Source organism: Acomys russatus, chromosome 4, assembly GCF_903995435.1.
Source record: "Acomys russatus chromosome 4, mAcoRus1.1, whole genome shotgun sequence".
Taxonomy (NCBI): domain Eukaryota; kingdom Metazoa; phylum Chordata; class Mammalia; order Rodentia; family Muridae; genus Acomys; species Acomys russatus.
Genome location: NC_067140.1, coordinates 30,991,630 through 31,009,340, shown reverse-complemented (window position 1 = coordinate 31,009,340; position 17,711 = coordinate 30,991,630).

Below are 17,711 nucleotides of genomic sequence, written 5' to 3'. Positions count from 1 at the left end.
TAGCTTCCTGAGGCAAAGTCTCTCTAAACATGGAGCTAGGTCGGCATTTAGCAAGCCCCAACAATCCTCCTGTGTATGATCCCCAAAGTGCTGTGGCTCCAGCTGTGCACACCCATGCCTGGCTTTTTATGTGGGTGCTCAGGTCCCCACACTTGTGCAGCAAGCACGGTACCTAAACTGTTTCTCCAGCCTCAAGATTGTATCCAGGTTGCAGCCTTTACCTAGCAGATATGATGTAGTGTATCTTTTGAGTCTGTTTATGGCATTATTCCTTTGGAGGCAGGATCTCAAAAAGGCCGACCTCAATTTTTGTGGCAATCCTTAGGCCTCAGATTCCAGAATGCTGGGATTACAGGCATGAGCATCACAGCCAAGTTCAATAGTGTCATTTTCTAGGAGAGAAATTTTTAGTAATGATGAAATCGACCTCCTGTGTTTTTCTGTGGTATCTGTGTGCTTATATCTTACCTAAGAAAACCTGTAGTGGTTCAGACATGAAATGTCTCCCACAAGCTTATGCGCTTAAGTGTTCCATTGGCAAAGCTATTTCTGGAGGTGTGGAACTTCGCGACGTAGGGTCTAGATGGTAGACATAGGTCACTTGTGTTAGCTGTAGATTGATAAAAAGGAGGCAGACCTCTCTAGAAACAGTATTGTCCTTCAGTCAGAATATATGAAGGACACAGTCTCTCTGCAGGAATGGAGACTGTGCATGCAACACAGAAAGCTTAGGGTTTTACAGGGCAGAAAGAGGACTTTTGGGAATGGAAGATCCCACCTGGTGGTCAGTCCCCTGCAGTGGTAAATACCAGCAGAGGTTGCTATTTGACCTTCTTATGAGAAGCTTCCTGGATTCTAACAATCCACAGGTATTACCAGTCAAGTCAACTGCCTGGAGTTTCCCTGCCCACCTGAGGCTTTTAGGTCTTTAACCCTTCAACTAGGATGGGTGTTGAAGCATCCCTGCCCTGTTCTGGCTCTGCCCTGATCTGCTCAGATGTAAACAAGCTGCATTGCAAGCTCTTCCTGTCATAGATTGAACTGTCAGGGAAATGTGCCTTCCCACAACGATGGACTGTGTTCCTAGAAACAGTGAGCCAAACCAAACCTTCTTCCCTGAAATTGTCACAATGATGAGAAAAGAGATCAATACAGGACCTTTCATTCTTCTGCATTGTATTTCACACACACACACACACACACACACACACACACACACACACACACACACACACATAGATGGAGCATGGAGAGAGAAGGAAAGGGGGAGGGGTGCCCCAGAGAGAAAGAGAGAGATAGAGACAGAGGAGGAGAGAGGAGGAGGGAGAGAAAAGAGAGCATATTTGATATTTTTTAAGCATTGGTGACTGCATTAAATCTCTAGCCCATCTGGAAATTATTAGTGTAATGTATACGCTACGTGGAAAGCCTCGAACTTTGTCTGATCTAGGGGCAGAGCAACATTCAATAGCTGAAGCACTCAACACTCAGCTGTCCCCTCCCCCTGAGCTGCAGGGTCATACCTCTTATATGTAGGCTGGCCTATTTGGGGAAGGTCATCTAGGCCTGTGGCGTGCTTCTATTTTGGCCACTAAGGCAGGTTTATTTTGAACATAGTGCCTTGGGATCTAAGCTTGAGCATTTGCTCAGGCAAAGCCCTCCTCACTGTGGTGTCTTGAATTTTTTCGTGGCACTTCTTAAATATTTATTCTTCCCTCTGAAATTGAAGACTGATCCTCCTCTCACAAAGGAAGTTACAGCCTTATGCCACTTGATTTGTTCACTTAGAAACATCTTTCTTCCCTCTCATTCTTTGTCCTTGCACCCATGGCACGCAGTTGGATTGCAGACGTACGATGCTCTGTGTTTGCACCAACAGACTCTTTGTACAGAATTCATGCAATTCCCAGTTCAGACGGAGGGAAAGAAAGCCATTTCCCCTGTGCAAGAGCAGCCAGGGTTTCAAGCCCTTGTCTTCTATGTGCCATGCCACAGAGTGATGTGGGCACCTATGTGCTCATTTCCAATGACTTTGGATCCTTTCTTGGCCTGGAATTTTCCTGTGTGAGTGCTTGGGTCAGTGAATAAGCAGTGGAGAGGATAAAATGCCAGTTCTAACACCTGTTGGGACATAGATTTCACCTCAAAGCCTGGATCAGATGCCTCCTGGGGTCTGACATCCATAAATTCTTTCCTTTGTCCGGCAGCTGTATGTGGGAGTGCCCTGTGCATGTGAGTACTGGTCCCTCGTGTTACAGTGGGAGCCAAGAGTTGACAACCTATCCATCTGGGCTGGAGCAGATGAAAACTTCGGAGCCTTCCCTTGTCTCTGGGTCCAGCTGAGACCTCATGTCCAAGGTCCAATAGGTACCACATCTACTGTAGCAAGAAGGAGGGAGAGGGATCAGTAGCCTGGGAGGCTAAAGTTGAAGGAATGAAGGAGGATCACCCCATACATCAGAGTAAAACCTTTCTCTCCGCTGGATAAAAAAGCCTGATTAAGAACACACTCAGGTGCCAAGCATGGTGGTGCATGCTTTTAATCCCAGCACTCAGGAGGCAGAGGCGGGTGGATCATTGTGAGTTTGAGGCCAGCCTGGTCTACAAAGTGAGTCTAGGATAGCCATGACTACACAGAAAAACCCTATCTCAAAAAACAAACAAACAAAATGAAGAACATACTCAGCCGAGGGGAGCTCTTTGCCATTGCCCTGGCTGTAAAGGGGGGGGGGGTCTTGTTTAACAGTGCCCTAGTGGAGATGTGAGGACCTGATGCACTGGTCAGAGAAAAGGCAGCCCCTTCCCCATCCTTTTGATTGCCTGAGAAGAGGACATTGTTCTGCGGTGGACACTCAGGGGAGGAGGCCAGACACGTCCATTTATTTGCTCTTGCCAGGTGCCTGCTGCAGGACGTGGCTCCTTCTGGGTGCTGCCCTGCTGCCTCTGGCTGCCCCACAAGCCCATGTGCTCGGTGAGTTTGCTACGTATCTGAGATCAAATCTCTCATTTCAGACTCCCATTTTCCCCACAACAGGAAGAACTGAAAGATCAGCTGGGATAGACAATCATTCCATTTATTATTTTCTAAATTCATCTCTCAAAGTTTACATACCTCAGGGCTGGAGAGATGGCTCAGGAGATGAGAGCCCTGGCCGCTCTTTCAGAGGACAGTAGTTCAGATCCCAGCACCCATGTCAGGGTGGTGCAAAACCACTTGTCAACTCCAGCTTCAAGAGATCCAATGCCTTCTCTGGCCTTTCCCAAGATCTTAATTAATCTTTCACCTAAACCAACAAAGCAAATGACAACAACAACAACAACAAACAAAACAAAACAAAAAGGAGGACTATTCTGTGGTCACAAAGGTCATCCCAGATACTCAGGAGGCCGAGGCAGGAAGATGGCCAGTTCAAGGCCTGCCTTGGCTGCAGAATGAGTTAAGACTTAGTGGAGGTGTACCACAGAGGTGCAAACACTGCTCAGCATGTATGAGGCCCTGAATTTGGTCCTGACTGAGATCAACAGAACACAAGAGCATTACTCACCAGGAAGTGTGTGCTCAAAGCCATTCTGAGCAGATGGAAAAGCAGAAAGTTAAAATTGCACTTTCCTCTTGACTCGACAGCCCTTCTTCAGCTAGGTGAACAGATAGCCCTTTTATTATTTGTTTGTGTTTACTTGATTTTTGTATTTACTTCTGTGTGCGTGCACACATGTGTGGGAGTCAGGGGGATACCTTGTGGAAATCGGTTCTTTCTTTCCATCCCAAGGTGGGCTCAGGAGCTCAAATTTGGCTCCTCATGTTTGGGCAGCAAGCATGCTTGTCTGATAAGTCATCTCCCCAGCCCATAGTTTCCCTTAAATAAAGCTCAGACCAGTCAGAGCTGGCCTCAGGGGAGCAGAGCTCGAGGCACTGGCGCTGGCACAGCACTGGCTTCTGACTTCATGAAGGCTTGGGACTTTCCTGTCCTGTCAGTCTTGTTCACAGGGGACACTAGGGAAGAGCGCTCATCATGAGGCAAACTCAGCAACACCAGCCTGGACACCATGAAAGAGCCTGCTGAGACTTGATATAAAACCCACGGCTCCCATCTTTTGTTTTTGTGTTTTTTTGGTTTTGTTTTGTTTGTTTTTGTTGTTGTTGTTGTTTTGGTTTTTCGAGACACGGTTTTTCTGTGTAGCCTTGACGATCCTGGACTCGCTTTGTAGACCAGGCTGGCCTTGAACTCACAGTGATCCACCTGCCTCTGACTCCCGAGTGCTGGGATTAAAGGCATGCGCCACCATACCCAGTGCATGGTTCCTATCTTAAGGGAATAAGAAATAGTTTATACTGGGAGCCATTGTGAGTGACCTTGGCCCAGGAGCCTAGATTTAGTTTATGCCATGTTCCGTGTTTCGGTGTGGAATCAGTTTCACAGAGTTTTTATAGTTTTATAGAACAGACAAGGTCATGGATCAAGGCAAGTTTAAAACACGCTGGTGAGCACATCAGAGAGGTGGGTACAGGGAGATGGGAAAGCTTTTCTGTAGGCTCAAGATGCTGTCTGGTTGCCTTTTTTGATTTGGGGGTAGTAGAAGCTAGTTTCCTGCTAAGTTAACAGATTCTAAACTTTGTTGTTTAATCTATATTGTCACAAGATGTTAATTTCTACAAAGATGGCAAGGCCTGGCTATTCAAGCCCAAGATAAGCTAATTAACCTCTGGACGGACGCCCTTTCGATCTCTCCACAGCACAGACATTCCAATTCAGTCCATCAGTCTGCAGATGCAGATTCCTTTCAGTAATTTCCCAATAGTTCCCAACAAATTCCCAAAGGAATTTCCTCACAGCCTCCTCAGCCTCCCTCAGCCTCCTTGTCTTCTCTCAGTGCCTTCATCTGCCTCCTGTCTTACCGCGCATGCCCTCAGCCTCCCTCAGCCCTCTCCTCTCCCCTCACTCTCTCCATTGCCTCCTCACTGTCTGTAATGGGCAGAGTAACAGATGCCTTTCAGACAGGTAAAACTAGCTCAGTCAGGAACCCTGCTAGATCCAAGGCTGCACCTAGTAACCAGAACTCAGTGATGTCACTCACCCAAGATTACCAGACACAGTCTCACACCCCATTGACACCCGCTGGACAGCATATAAGCAGAGACCGAGAGCGATGCTCTGCTCTGCACATCTGGAGAGACACCACCTTGATCTGCCCTGCGGCTTGGAGGGTCCCTCGCTGGGATCTGACCCTTGAATCAGAGACTTCTGTTAGAGACTGGACTTTCACCTAAGATACATATCCTAGAGGTGAGCAGCCTTGGGGAGATAGGCATAGGACAGTGGTTAGGAATTTAGAGTGTGAACATTGTGTGAAGACCCTCAGCATAATAAAGCACAACGTAAGTACGTGTCTCTACATTCTTACTCATGACAGTCTCCCTCAGGCCTGTGCACATTCCTGTGTACCCCTGTGCACCCCTGGCCCGTGTGCATACCCATCCCAGCTCATCCCAGAACTGAGGCAGCCTCCTTCCCTTCCAGGACTTTGAAGTCTGATGCTGACATCACGGCTGGGGCCAAGCTGGCTTTAGCTTGAGGCCCAGGAAGACAATGCTGACAGAGTGAGCAGCCTCTGGGAGCCTCAGCCTCTCCTTCCCAGGTGGGCTGACGTCAGCTTGTTCCCAGCACCCACTGCCAGCAGCCAGCCTGAGCCTGCTTTTCATGGAGGAAAATAAAGGCTTCACCGCGCTGTGGTGTCTGCACAAGGCTTGTTTGAGGCACAGCAAGAATGTGGCACATCTTGAAACTGGAACAAGTTCGGTCAAGTTGGGAAGTGCAGCCCTGAAGGCCAGGGTGCCCACCATGGAGACCTGTGGTTAAAGGGTGACCAACCTTCCTGCTTGGTTCCTGTAGCTGGATCTCAGGGGTGGCCTCTGGATCTGTGACAACGGCTCGTGGTTATGTGCCTAGCCTAGTGTTAGCCAGGTAATGAGCTCATACCAATTCCACAGTGAGCTGAATGGTGGCCACCACAGCTTGGTTCATGTCCTGGTTTATGGAACCCACCATTGTTACTGTACAGTTAGCCTTCCATATACATGGGCTCTGCTTTCAAAGACTCAACAAATACAAATGGAAAATATTACAAAAAAAAAAATTGGCCCTGTTGTGTTTTTTTTCCTTTGTCCTTATTAAACAATACAATAGGACAAATATTTACACTGTAATAGGGATCATAAGAAATCAGAGATGTTTTTAAATATGCAGGAGGCAGGGCTTGTGGGTCATATGCACTACCACAGCTCTTTATTTAAGGGACTGTGTATCTCAGATTTTGGTCTCCGAGGGCTGCTGGAAACAGCCCCCATCCCAGATAATGAGAGACAGTGACTCTTGGAGAAAGAGTCTTTTCTGTGTAATTAGAAGCCCTCCCCCGAAGGTTTATCTGTGTGTAGCCCTGGCTGTTCTGGAACTCACTTTGTAGACCAGGCTAGCCTTAAACTCACAAGAGATCCGCCTGCCTCTGCCTCCCAAATGCTGCTTGCATTAAAGATGAGGACCACGACTTCCCTGGCTGTAATTAGCATCTTAAATTGAGATTACCCAGGATTATCTAGGTGGACCTGTATCCAGTGACAAGTATCCTTACAAAAGCCATAGAAGAAGCAAATGTTCCTGTGGGGGTGGAGAGGGAGGCGGGTGGAGAGGGAGGCGGGGTGGGGGTGGGGCGGCAGTGACTGGAATTTGCATCCTGGAGCTAACAGCCACCAAGAGGAGAGACTGTGACGCCCTTGCAGGATCTTGGGCTCCTAGGCTTAGCTCTGCCATGTTGCGATAGTAATGGCAAGCTGAGGTGTTGGGAGTCAGACTGACTCAAATTCAAGTCCCCATTAGGCCCTTTCCGGACTCTAGCTTTGGCTAAGCAGTATTAGTACCGTTCCCCACCCTGGACGGCTGCGCGGGGATTTAAGTAGGAATACTAACAGTATATAAGCTTAGATTTATGGTGAGGATGCTGAGAGATCATGCTCTTGCCCAGGACGTGGAAGGCTTACTTCCAGGCACGGCAGGCAGTTATCCTGCCTCTGGCCCCCGTAAGCATCTTTTCCTTTCCAATCTCGACCCAGCCCCTCATGGCTGTTCTTGCCCCAGCTGTTTGAAAGCCTGAAGGCTTTCATCCTTAGGCTGGGGTGGGGTGGGGGCGTCGGGGATGAGGGGTGGGGAGTGGTGGTGGGGTGGGGATCGCTAGTGTTCAGGCTTTTCCCCGCCCCTTCCTTTCCCCAGCCCTCCCCACAGTCTCTTCTCATTCTCCGTGCACTTTACCAAACTGCGAGCTCTGTTGGGGGCAACCACATCTAAGCTGGAATTGGCTTAATGAATATCCAATTAAAATTTGTTGAATTTAATGATTCTCTATAACTGGCTCTGGGGAGGAAACCTGATCCTTGTGGCGTTCTGGCTTTGTTTTGTTTTATTAGAAAAATAAGGGTGTTGGAAATAAGAGGTGAACGCCTTCTTCCTCTCAAACTCCATTCCTAAGAGTCAGCGAGGCGAGGCGCCACACATGTGGCCTCTTGCTGCCCCCTAGTGGGCGAGATGATGAATGGGACCATTTCCCCTGGTCTGTCCCGCACTACAACGGAAGCAGAATAAAACCAAAGAAAGGAAAATATTAGGCAGTTAAAGGCCATGCTTTCTTTTCCGTGGCATGCTGTGGGTCACAGGAGTAGTTCAACACACCAAGAATGATGATGGAGGGACTGAAGCCACCCCCTTCAAACTCCTTGGGTGAACTTGGGCGGCTCTGCACAGCCTTTGTCCTTATCTGTGAAGTAGGCATAACAGCATCTGCCTCACAGATGTTACCGGACTAAATAAGGTAAGGAGCCTGGCCTGTGGGAGGTCCTCAGCAAAGGCTGGTTCCCTTCTGGGTTTTCACTCCGTTTTGCATGAATAGACTGCAGCTACAAACCTGGGGGCTTTTGTATTCAGTTCTTGTTTGTGTTGTTGTTGTTGTAAAGGATGCTGTTTAAAAAAAAAAAAAAAAGCAACTTAAAGGAAAAAGGGGTAGATTTTAGCTTACAATTCCAAGCTGTAGCCCATAATGGCAAGGAAACCAAGTCAGGAACTTGAAATATCTAGCGATCTCCACAACCAAAAGAGGAGAATGCTGCCTGCCTGCCTGCTGTGGTCAGCTTCTTCCTATGTTTATAGAACTCAGGGTCCCCTGGCTGGGCAACGGTGGCACCCACAGTTAGCTGAATCTCCCCACACCAACTAATGTAATCGAGGCAATCCCCAGAGACACACTCACAGGCCAATTGAATCTACACAACCCCTCGCTGAGACTCTCTCCCAAGGAAATTCTACATTGTATCAGGGTGAAAAACTTACAGTACACTGAGGAAAGCCAAGGACTCTCCAAAGAAGTAGAGATCATTTCTAACCAAGATTCTATGAGAAGGAAGGCAACGTGGAGACTCCCTCTGTCTCCGAATCGCTGTCTACAGAATAGAATGTTGGTGTGAAGATGGCTCCACTCACACCTTTCCAGTCCTTTTCCAGACAGCTTCCTGCACCACAGAAGTGAGAACGCTGAGGTCAAGGCGTCCTCCTCCCTGGCAGCATGCTGTGCCCATGGCCCAGTTTTCATCAGTCCCACTTTCTGGAAAACACCACGGTAGAGGTGTTGGGCCTGCTAGGGAAATTGGAAAGAACCTTAAACATCCATTCGTATTATGGTCTGGGCTAGAAAGGTCCCTCGCAGGGTCATATGCTTGAACTCTGTCCCCAGCTGCTTTGGGACGTAGGGTCTCCCTGGAGGATGGAGGTTACACAGGCCTCTGAATCTGGCTCAGAGCTTCCTGTTCCCCATGTCACCAAGATATAAACATGCTTGGCCTGAAGCTCCTGCTTCTACATTCATCACGCCATTCCAACCAGGATGGACAGATATCCTTGAAGCTATGAGCCAAAACGAACCTCTCTACTGCCATCTTGGCTCTGCATCCCAGCCAAGCTTGCTTCACTGGTCCTCTCAGAATTCATAAGGTACTTAAACTCCACCAGATCTCTTTGAGTGTGAGCTTGCTGGTGGGACCTCTGATGTCTGCAGCCAGGGACCTTGGGCTGCACCAGCTTCAGTAGATTAGATTGGAAGATGGCACGAGAGTGGCCTTCGTTTTATATGAGCAGTAATTCTGTGTCAGTTGATATCCTGTGAGAGGAATGCTGTGTCTTCTCACAGTCAGTGTGCGTAGGTTTCAAAGCCCACCAGTTTCTCCCCACAGGGACACGTTCACGTGGCGTGTCCTCTCCTGGGAGGAAAACATAAAATCCTGCCGACTCCAGTAAGCTCCTACTGCCAGGCTTTCCAAAGCTCAGTCAGTGAAGGCTTCTTCCCCTCTCTCCCTTGGCATCAGCGGTGCGGGACACGCCCACTTCACCTCTGCTCTCATCTACAGGGCAGCCAAGGATGATGAGTTTGCCAGGACTATGCCTTGATCTGTGAGGTCTAATTCTTCTGCACCCACTGCTCCATCATCAGATCCTCAAATGACTCTCCACATCCTCTTCCCAAGATGGTACGCCTCATCAGTTCCTCCAAACATCTCTCTGCTATCTGTGCTCCTCCTGCAGTCCTGGCAATGCTCATAACTGTGTTCCTGCCACTCTAGAGTGAGGGTTTGGGGAAGAGGGTGTCTCAGACCCCTTAAGTGGCAGCTCCACCATGGGTAACCTTACTAGGTGCAGTGCTGCTGTGGCTTTGCTTGCATAGGAAGGCACAGGTCTCTTCTGCATCAGGTCTGTCACCGAACTAACTCCCAAGTTCAAGTCCCCACCTCTCCTGTTGGCTGTCACTCACATCTGAGGTTGGAACACATGACTCCCTTTGGAAAGGGACATTGTTTCTTTGCTTTCAAATGTCTCCTTTGTTTGATTGATTTGTTTTGTTTTCCTACTCTGACTGTTCATGTAGTGTGTGCTCACACACAAACACCAAACTCATTTTCTTTTCAAGAAAGGAAGACTTACTTTCTCAAACTGTATATAAGAATGTCTTACTAAATATGGGAGACACTTTCTGTTGGGGGGAAGTAGGCAGAACAGACAAATGCACTCAGGTGGACAGGTGAGCAATAGATATACTTGCAAGTCCATTAAAAACCAGAAAGGGGACCCAGGACAGAGTGGCTGGCTAATGGGAAGGTGGCCTGCGATGCAGCCTTAGGGGGCACAGACCACCATGGACTCCAATGTGTTTTGACCTGTCCCAAGATGGGAGACTCACAAGCACCTTGAGAAGCTCAAAATGAGCTTATTACCAACGAGATGACAGAGCCTGGGCAGTACAAGGAGTTGTTCCCCAAGACAGATGGGTCTTATATGTCTGTGCCTGCTTGTAAAGCAGCCGAGGAGCCCTGGAAAGCCAGGCTGGTGATGACATTCCAGGAGAATTAGGATTTGCTAGGCAAAGACTTTTTCCAGGAAAGACTACCAGCAGAAAGAGAACTGGGTGGGCCCAAGGGCCCTTGGAGAACTGCCTGTGGTGCTGCGGCATTGCCTAAGATACGCAGGAAGCTAGCATGCACTTGAACCCGGAGCTACAGACTGTGGGGTGAGCTTGGCCGTGGGGGAGAATAAAAGGTCAATGGGCTTGTTGGATGGTGACAGGAGAGTAGCCAGCTCTGACCCAAATGGTGCTGTATTCAGAGGGACCCTGTTTGAAGGCACGGAAGTCGTGAATTATTTCATTAAGCATTAGAAGGTTTAAGTAGAGAAGTGATTTGCATTCTAAGACAGTTCTAATTGCTGTGGGGGAAATGATTGATTATAACAGTGTTGCCAGAGCAAAGCAGCAGGGAACAAAATGAGTGCTGGAGGCCACATGAGCCACCAGGGCAGCCTGGGCTCTGACGATGGGGCTGGCTATGAATACATTCTCCCTGATACGTTCTCAGAGCTGCCATTTGCAGGATGCAGAGGTGGAGGAGGATGGCGAATGGTGCTCATGCATTGGGGAAGACTGCACAGCTGTATCGAAGAGATGTTCGGCCACATGTATTTCCCACTCTAGAGGTCGGTGTGGGGTGTGTGTGTGTGTGTGTGTGTGTGTGTGTTGGCTGAAGTTGTCAGACTCACCACTCTCCCCATAGAACCCTGCAGTAGGGCCCAAAAGGTCAAGTAGAATGGGTGACACTTACCGTCAGCCAGATCGACACAGGTTCACCTACCGCTTGCTAACTTACAGAAACCTGCACTTATGCAGCTTTCAGAATGCTGTGCACCCCTCAACATGCTCTGCCCTCTATTAGGAGTGTGAGCATTACAGCAACTGTAAGGGACAGGCACTGTATGAACCTGTTTATGGGGAAGGTGAGGTGTGGAAGCAGAGGCAAAATCCATTACATTCTAGATTTAGCAATGTCTGTTTTACAATGGCCAAAGGCTGCAAATTGGTTCATTTGACTTTCTATGGCTCCCAATGTGGAGAATCTGAGCAGAGGTGTGAGTACATAGTAACCTACAATTTATATCAATACTTGGGAACCCAAGTAGAGACACAGGGAGCTAAATCAGATGCAGATGACAGATATCCCTGGTACCAAGCAAGAGGTAGGCAGTGTGTAGGTCTCTTTCCTTTGCTTGTCACACTGTGGCTTCTCTAGAGAACACTAGGCAAGAAAAAGCTTGACCGTCTACCCACATGTCTTGTATCTTCCAACCTTCCACTTACTGGAAAAGAGGCAGAAAAAAGAAAAGCAAATGTTAACAGTGTGGAAAAAAAACCCATATGGCAAGGTAGAGAGGAAAGAACAGCACCTCCCTGGAAATTGCAGATGGAAAATGATGTGGAGCCTGGAAGATGACACCACTGGCTGGGGACGGGCACTGTCAGGAAAAGGGAACAGGAGGAAAATCAACCCTGAACACAGAAGAGAGGGGGCCTAGATCCGTGGAATGCAGGCCTGTGCACCTCCTTGGGAGGGAAGGCCTGTGCATTTGATTCTCTGGATTGATATTCCTTAAACATCGAGATATGTTTGATTAACTTCTAGCAGACGGAAGATGTGGCCTCACGTGGGAAAGTGAGAAGTAAGCTGCACGTCTGTAGAGGGTGAAAAGATGGAGGAAGGAGAAGAGAGATGCCTGATTAAGACAGCCCCATCCCTGCCCAGTCTGTCCCTGCCCAGTGTGTCCCTGCCCAGGGTGTCCATATCTCAGTGTGTCCCTGCTCAGGGTGTCCCTTCCTAGTGTGTCCCTGCCCAGGGTGTTCCTATCCCAGTGTTTTCCTTCCCAGTATGTCCCTGCCCAGTGGATCCCTACCCAGTGTGTCCCTGTCCAGTGTTTCCCTTCCCAGTGTGTCCCTTCCCAGTGTGTCCCTGCCCAGTGTGTTCCTATCCCAATGTGTCCCTGGCCAGTGTGTCCATGCCCAGTGTGTCCCTATCCCAGTGTGTCCCTTCCCAGTGTGTTCCTGCCCAGTGTGTTCCTATCCCAATGTGTCCCTGCCCAGTGTGTCTATGCCCAGTGTGTTCCTATCCCAGTGTGTCTCTGCCCAGTATGTCCCTGTCCAGTGTGTCCCTGCCCAGTTGTCGAGTACAGTATACTCTAGCTGTATTCTCTTCCCTCAGTGGGACTAAAGCAGTACCAGCTGGAGTCAACACCAAGCCACCCTAAAGCAAAGATGAAGAAGGAAAAAGACTGTGGCTGGCTGGGCCTGATTAGACACACAACTCAGCCATGCCAGAAGGGAGCTTGATCAGCATCACCAACCATGGAAATTGCTTTTCTGCCAAAGACAGACTCGTTAAGAAGTGAATAGTGCCCAAGCCTTAACTCAGGGGTCAACAAGCTTAGCTGTAAAGGGCAGATAGTAATACTTAGGCTTGCCGCTCCAAGGTGCTGGGTGGCTCTGCAGGTACACCGAGCAATCAGCCAGACGATCTCTACATGAGTGATTGTGTTTATGTTCCAGTAAAAGTTTATTGAGGGAGATTAAAATGTGAATTTCTCTGAGTTCAAAGCCAGCTTGGTCTACGGAGAGCAGTGGTTCTCAGCCTCCCTAATGCTGCTGCCCTTTAATGCAGTTCTTCATGTGGTGGGGGACCCCAACCATAAAACTATTTCACCCCTACTTCATAACTGTAATCTTACTACTGTTATGAATTGTAATATAAATATATGATATGTAGAATATCTGACATACTACCCCTGTGAAAGGGTCATTCGACCCCCAGAGGGGCTGAGAGCCAAAGAGGTTGAGAACCTCAGAGAGTTCCAGGCCAGCCAGGGCTGCATGGTGAGATCCTGTCTCAAGAGCAAAACAAACAACAAGAACAAGAACAAGAACCACAGAGTTATTGAAGCAAAAGACGAACAGCAGACTACTCTAGGAACAAAGCCCTCGTGGGAAGACTGCCTCCTGTGTCACTCCAACTGTGTCACACTTTGGGAAAGAGGACTTTGGAGACAGCAAAAAGATTGCCGGGAGGGAGGGAGGGAGGGAGAGTGAGAGATGGATGGGTGTCTTCAGGGCAGTGAATCTATTCTGTGCAAAACTTTAATGGGGCAACAGATCATTACACACGTGTCAAAGCTTACAGAATGTGCTGCTCAGCGGTGAGCCTGGAAGTGAGCTCTAGGCTGGTGAACAGCGGTGAGTCAGTATTGGCTCGCTGACCGTGACCAGTGCGCGACACGAACGCAAGCTGATGGCAGGGCCAGTGGGAGGGGTGTCTGGAAAGTCTCTGGAAATTCTGCTCTGACTTTTGGTAGATTTGTGCTCCCCACCCCCCCACCCCCCGCCACTGTCTGTTAATTTAAAAAAAAAAAAAAAAAAAAAAAAAGCTAGATGTGGTGGCTCTTATCTGTAATCATAGTACTACTCAAAAACGGCCGATGCAGGAGGAATAGCCTTGGAACATGCTACAGAAAGCTGGGTGAGGAGAAAGAGGAAGCCAGCTAGGGTCACGGCAAGTCCTTGGAGAAGCAGCAGTTTGAACTGAGCACGGAAGGGAAACAGATGCATAGCAAGAGATGGGAGGGGTACAAGCCAGGAAAGGACACAGTTTATATCAATGCAGGGCAGCCAAATGGCCAGACCTTCCCCGAACAGATGTAGCCTTTGGGATAACATAGTCTCATGATCAGGGGTAAGGTCCTTGTGCAAGATCTATCTCTGCTCATTTCTAGCTCATGGCCGGGGCAAATGAAATGTCCTATCTGTGTCTCCTTCCATCTGCCATGGAAAATGGAATCTTAGGTCATTAACTTCACTCAGATGTCAGCATTGCATGAACAAAGGTCTACCAGTGCTTGCAGCCATGGTTGACATACACATCAGCCTCATTGTTCTAGGTCACAACTCATCACTGAGAGAAGCCAGTCAAAGAACTGGAGATCATAGAGGTATGCCTCTCTCTCTCTCTCTCTCTCTCTCTCTCTCTCTCTCTCTCTCTCTCTCTCTCTCTCTCTCCCCCCCCTCTCCCTCTCTTATATACTCCAATGGCTTTCTTAGATATCCCAGGCCTACCGACCTAGGGGTGATGTCATCTATAGTGGGCTGGACCCTCCCACATCAGTCATCAATCAAGATAATCATTCACAGGCCAATATGATCAAGACAATCCCTCACCTCTATAAGCTGTGCCCTATTGTCAGCTGACACTAACAAGGACAGGTGGATTTACAGATGAGACAGTGCATGGCCAGGTTACGAATATTGAGCACCACTGTGGAGCACCAAGAGGAGCTTCCCTTTGGTGACAGAGCCAAGGTTCACATATGGTGGTCATGTATGTACATTGACGGCATCTGTGTCCTGAGGCTCTGAGCCCACAGAGTCTAGGAATATCCCTTCATCCTGGGTCCTGCCTAGAGGCCATTTCCCCATAAGGGATCCAGAACCTGGTACCAAGGTAGCAAGAGTGTTTGAGCCAAAGTGAGCTTGCTGATCCTGTAGTTTGTACTGGGCAAATGGAAGCCATGGCTTTCTAAAGTTAGGCACACAGGCAGGGCAGGGAGGGTCCAAAGGAAGATTGCCAGAGGATCTCAGCCAAACCCAAACAGGCACCTGCAGCCAGCCTGGGCATTGGGAGTGTCCATCAGATATCTGAGGAAAGACATTGTAAATTATTTTTATTAAAGTTACTTTCAGAACAGTTTAATTTCAAAAGTAAAACTTTTATCTCTGAAGAGATATTAGGATATTCAGAAGGGAAAAAGCTAGGGAATTAAAACAATATGCCCATATCTGTCTTTTTAGATGTCGTGGTCTGGTAGCATTCTGCTGCCAGCTAAGGTCAATATGAAAGCATTGGACATTGCTGTCAATTGTGAGCACCTGGGCTGCACCTTCTTGGGGATGTTTACAAAGTTCTGAAAATAACAGAAGAATCTTGTCCTCTGAGCATCAGAGAGAAAAGACTTGTTCATAAAAGATCCTGCTTTCCCAGAAGCATGCTCAGACTCACATTCCTGTTAGTAACCTTACATGTAGTAGTGGCCCTGGTGGCAACTCCATCTACAGGGAGATATTTAATGGTGAGAGTTTCATCCAGAAGCAGACAGGTCCTGGCATCTTGGCCATAGAAAATGCCAGATCAAACACAAATGCTTCCCAGATTTTCATCTACACTGCCAAGACCTGGAGGTTGGATGGCAAGCCTGTGGTCTTTGGGTCCCAGAGCCACAAAAACCAGCAAGAAGATTATGGCTGCTGACTGTGGACAACTACAGTCCATTTGACTTGTGCATGTCTTAACCACCACACTGCAGCAGCTGCAGCTCAGGAACCCCTCCCTCACTATGCTCAACCCCCCACAACCCTTGGGCACTCTCTCCTTGCCATGCCACTATTAGCTCTTTAGGCTGCTTCTCCATTCTTCCTATCCTGAACTGCTGTGTGAATTCCGTCTCTGGAAGTGTTTGCCCACAGCTTCATTGACTTACTGGGGTTATATGCCTAAAGACAGAAGTACTTGATAAACTAATGTCAGGAGAGGTAGCAAATCAAACCCTAGGGATGGTGGATGGTACTTTCAAAGGACATGCCAATGTGCCTACAAACCAGAGCCTTGTGGGTTTTAAACACACACAGTTGTGATCAAAGCTTGCTTAACTCTGACTCTTCCAAGCAAGCTGACAGAAGGTCTGTCCTGAATTCTGCTAACTTTCCAAGACTCAGCAAATTGGTCCAGTGAGTGAGAGGAAGGGAGAGATGGAAAGGGAAGAGGGATGGCACCACAGGGGAGGGAGCCAGTACATAACCACGTAGGCTGCTCTACAGCACTCAGGCTGAAGTATAGGTGCTAAGTCCAGTTATAAGCATGGTTAGTCCAACATAAATTAGGTTGGAAACCTCACAGTGTCTCTGTGAAGAGCCAGGCCAGGAAAGGTCATGTGTCCGACAGACCTGCCCACCTGCCGGTTAAAGTTAAAGACCATGTCGAAGGTAACCACTGTTCTATGGGACTCCAAAGAATCTTCTGGAGTTCCTTTTAGGGGTGCCACACTGCCGCCAACAGTCAATGTGAACATCTTACAGAACTTACTTCTTAGGAGTTTGAGTGTGACTATAGAGGAATGCTCAGCTGCCATTCAAATCCACCCTAAGCTTTGATTTCTAACTTTTTTTTTCCTTCGACCTATTTGTTTAAAATCTTTGAACTAAAGGGCTTGGCTCATTTTGACAGAACAAGATCATTGCTGGGAAACAGAATGAGGTTTCAGCTGAGCCCTACAATACTTTCTGCATTAAGCCTCACAAATGAAAAGCAGCTTTAACTGGCTTTGCTCAACCTTGACATCAAAGAAAGGAGAACGAAGGAGAAATACATATTAAAACACACAGAATCATCTCTCTGCAATGCTTGACATTTATGAGCATAATTCAGAGAAATACCTTAGAATTAATGTGGGGATTACAGTAATTTAAACACAGGATGGAGAATGCAGAAGCAAACAAAGTGAAATGTGTTGACATCTGAAGTCTGTTTTCACTGAACAATAAACAGCCTCAAAGAACACAGGGTTCTCTTAGTGATCAGCAATTCATTTCTCCCCATGGGCTCTGTGCAGTTTTAATCATATACAATATATTAAAAATCCGCTTTAGGATTTACCTACACAAAATTGCAAAGAAAGAAAATTTTATATGATTCTATGACAGTCTCAAAGTGGAACTACAGATGTGCGCATCTGGCAACGGACACAAAGGTGGAGGGGGAAAGGGAATGGATGGTTCAGCCAGCAATCTCCCTCCAAGGACTTGATGTTAATTTCAATTCACTCGCAAGCAGCTTTGCAAAGGATTATTCAGGAAAACAAATAAGCAGGCGGTTTGATAAGAAGGTGGCCTGGGAATTATCTCTCTGGGATTTTCATTTAGAAGCCAGGGAGTTTTTGAATCACCCACAGCCTTGGCTTCTCATCTGGAAACTGGAAGTGGTAGCACCACCACCTCAGTATGAACAGTGTGACCCCCATGAGCCTGTCTGCTGGCCTCCAGTGCACGTCACAGGAGGGGCACACACTTAAGAGTAGTCCCTTTAGAGCTGTACATGGCTCCTCACACCTATCCTCCCAACAGCAGGGAGGCTGAGGCAGGAGGAGCCCGAGCTGGTAGCTAGCCTGGCCTTAATAGCTAATCAAGGCAAGCACAGGCTACATTTTTATTGACATCGTTCACGTTCATGGCAAAAATGGATTTTTAAAGTAGCCGTGATGGGGCTG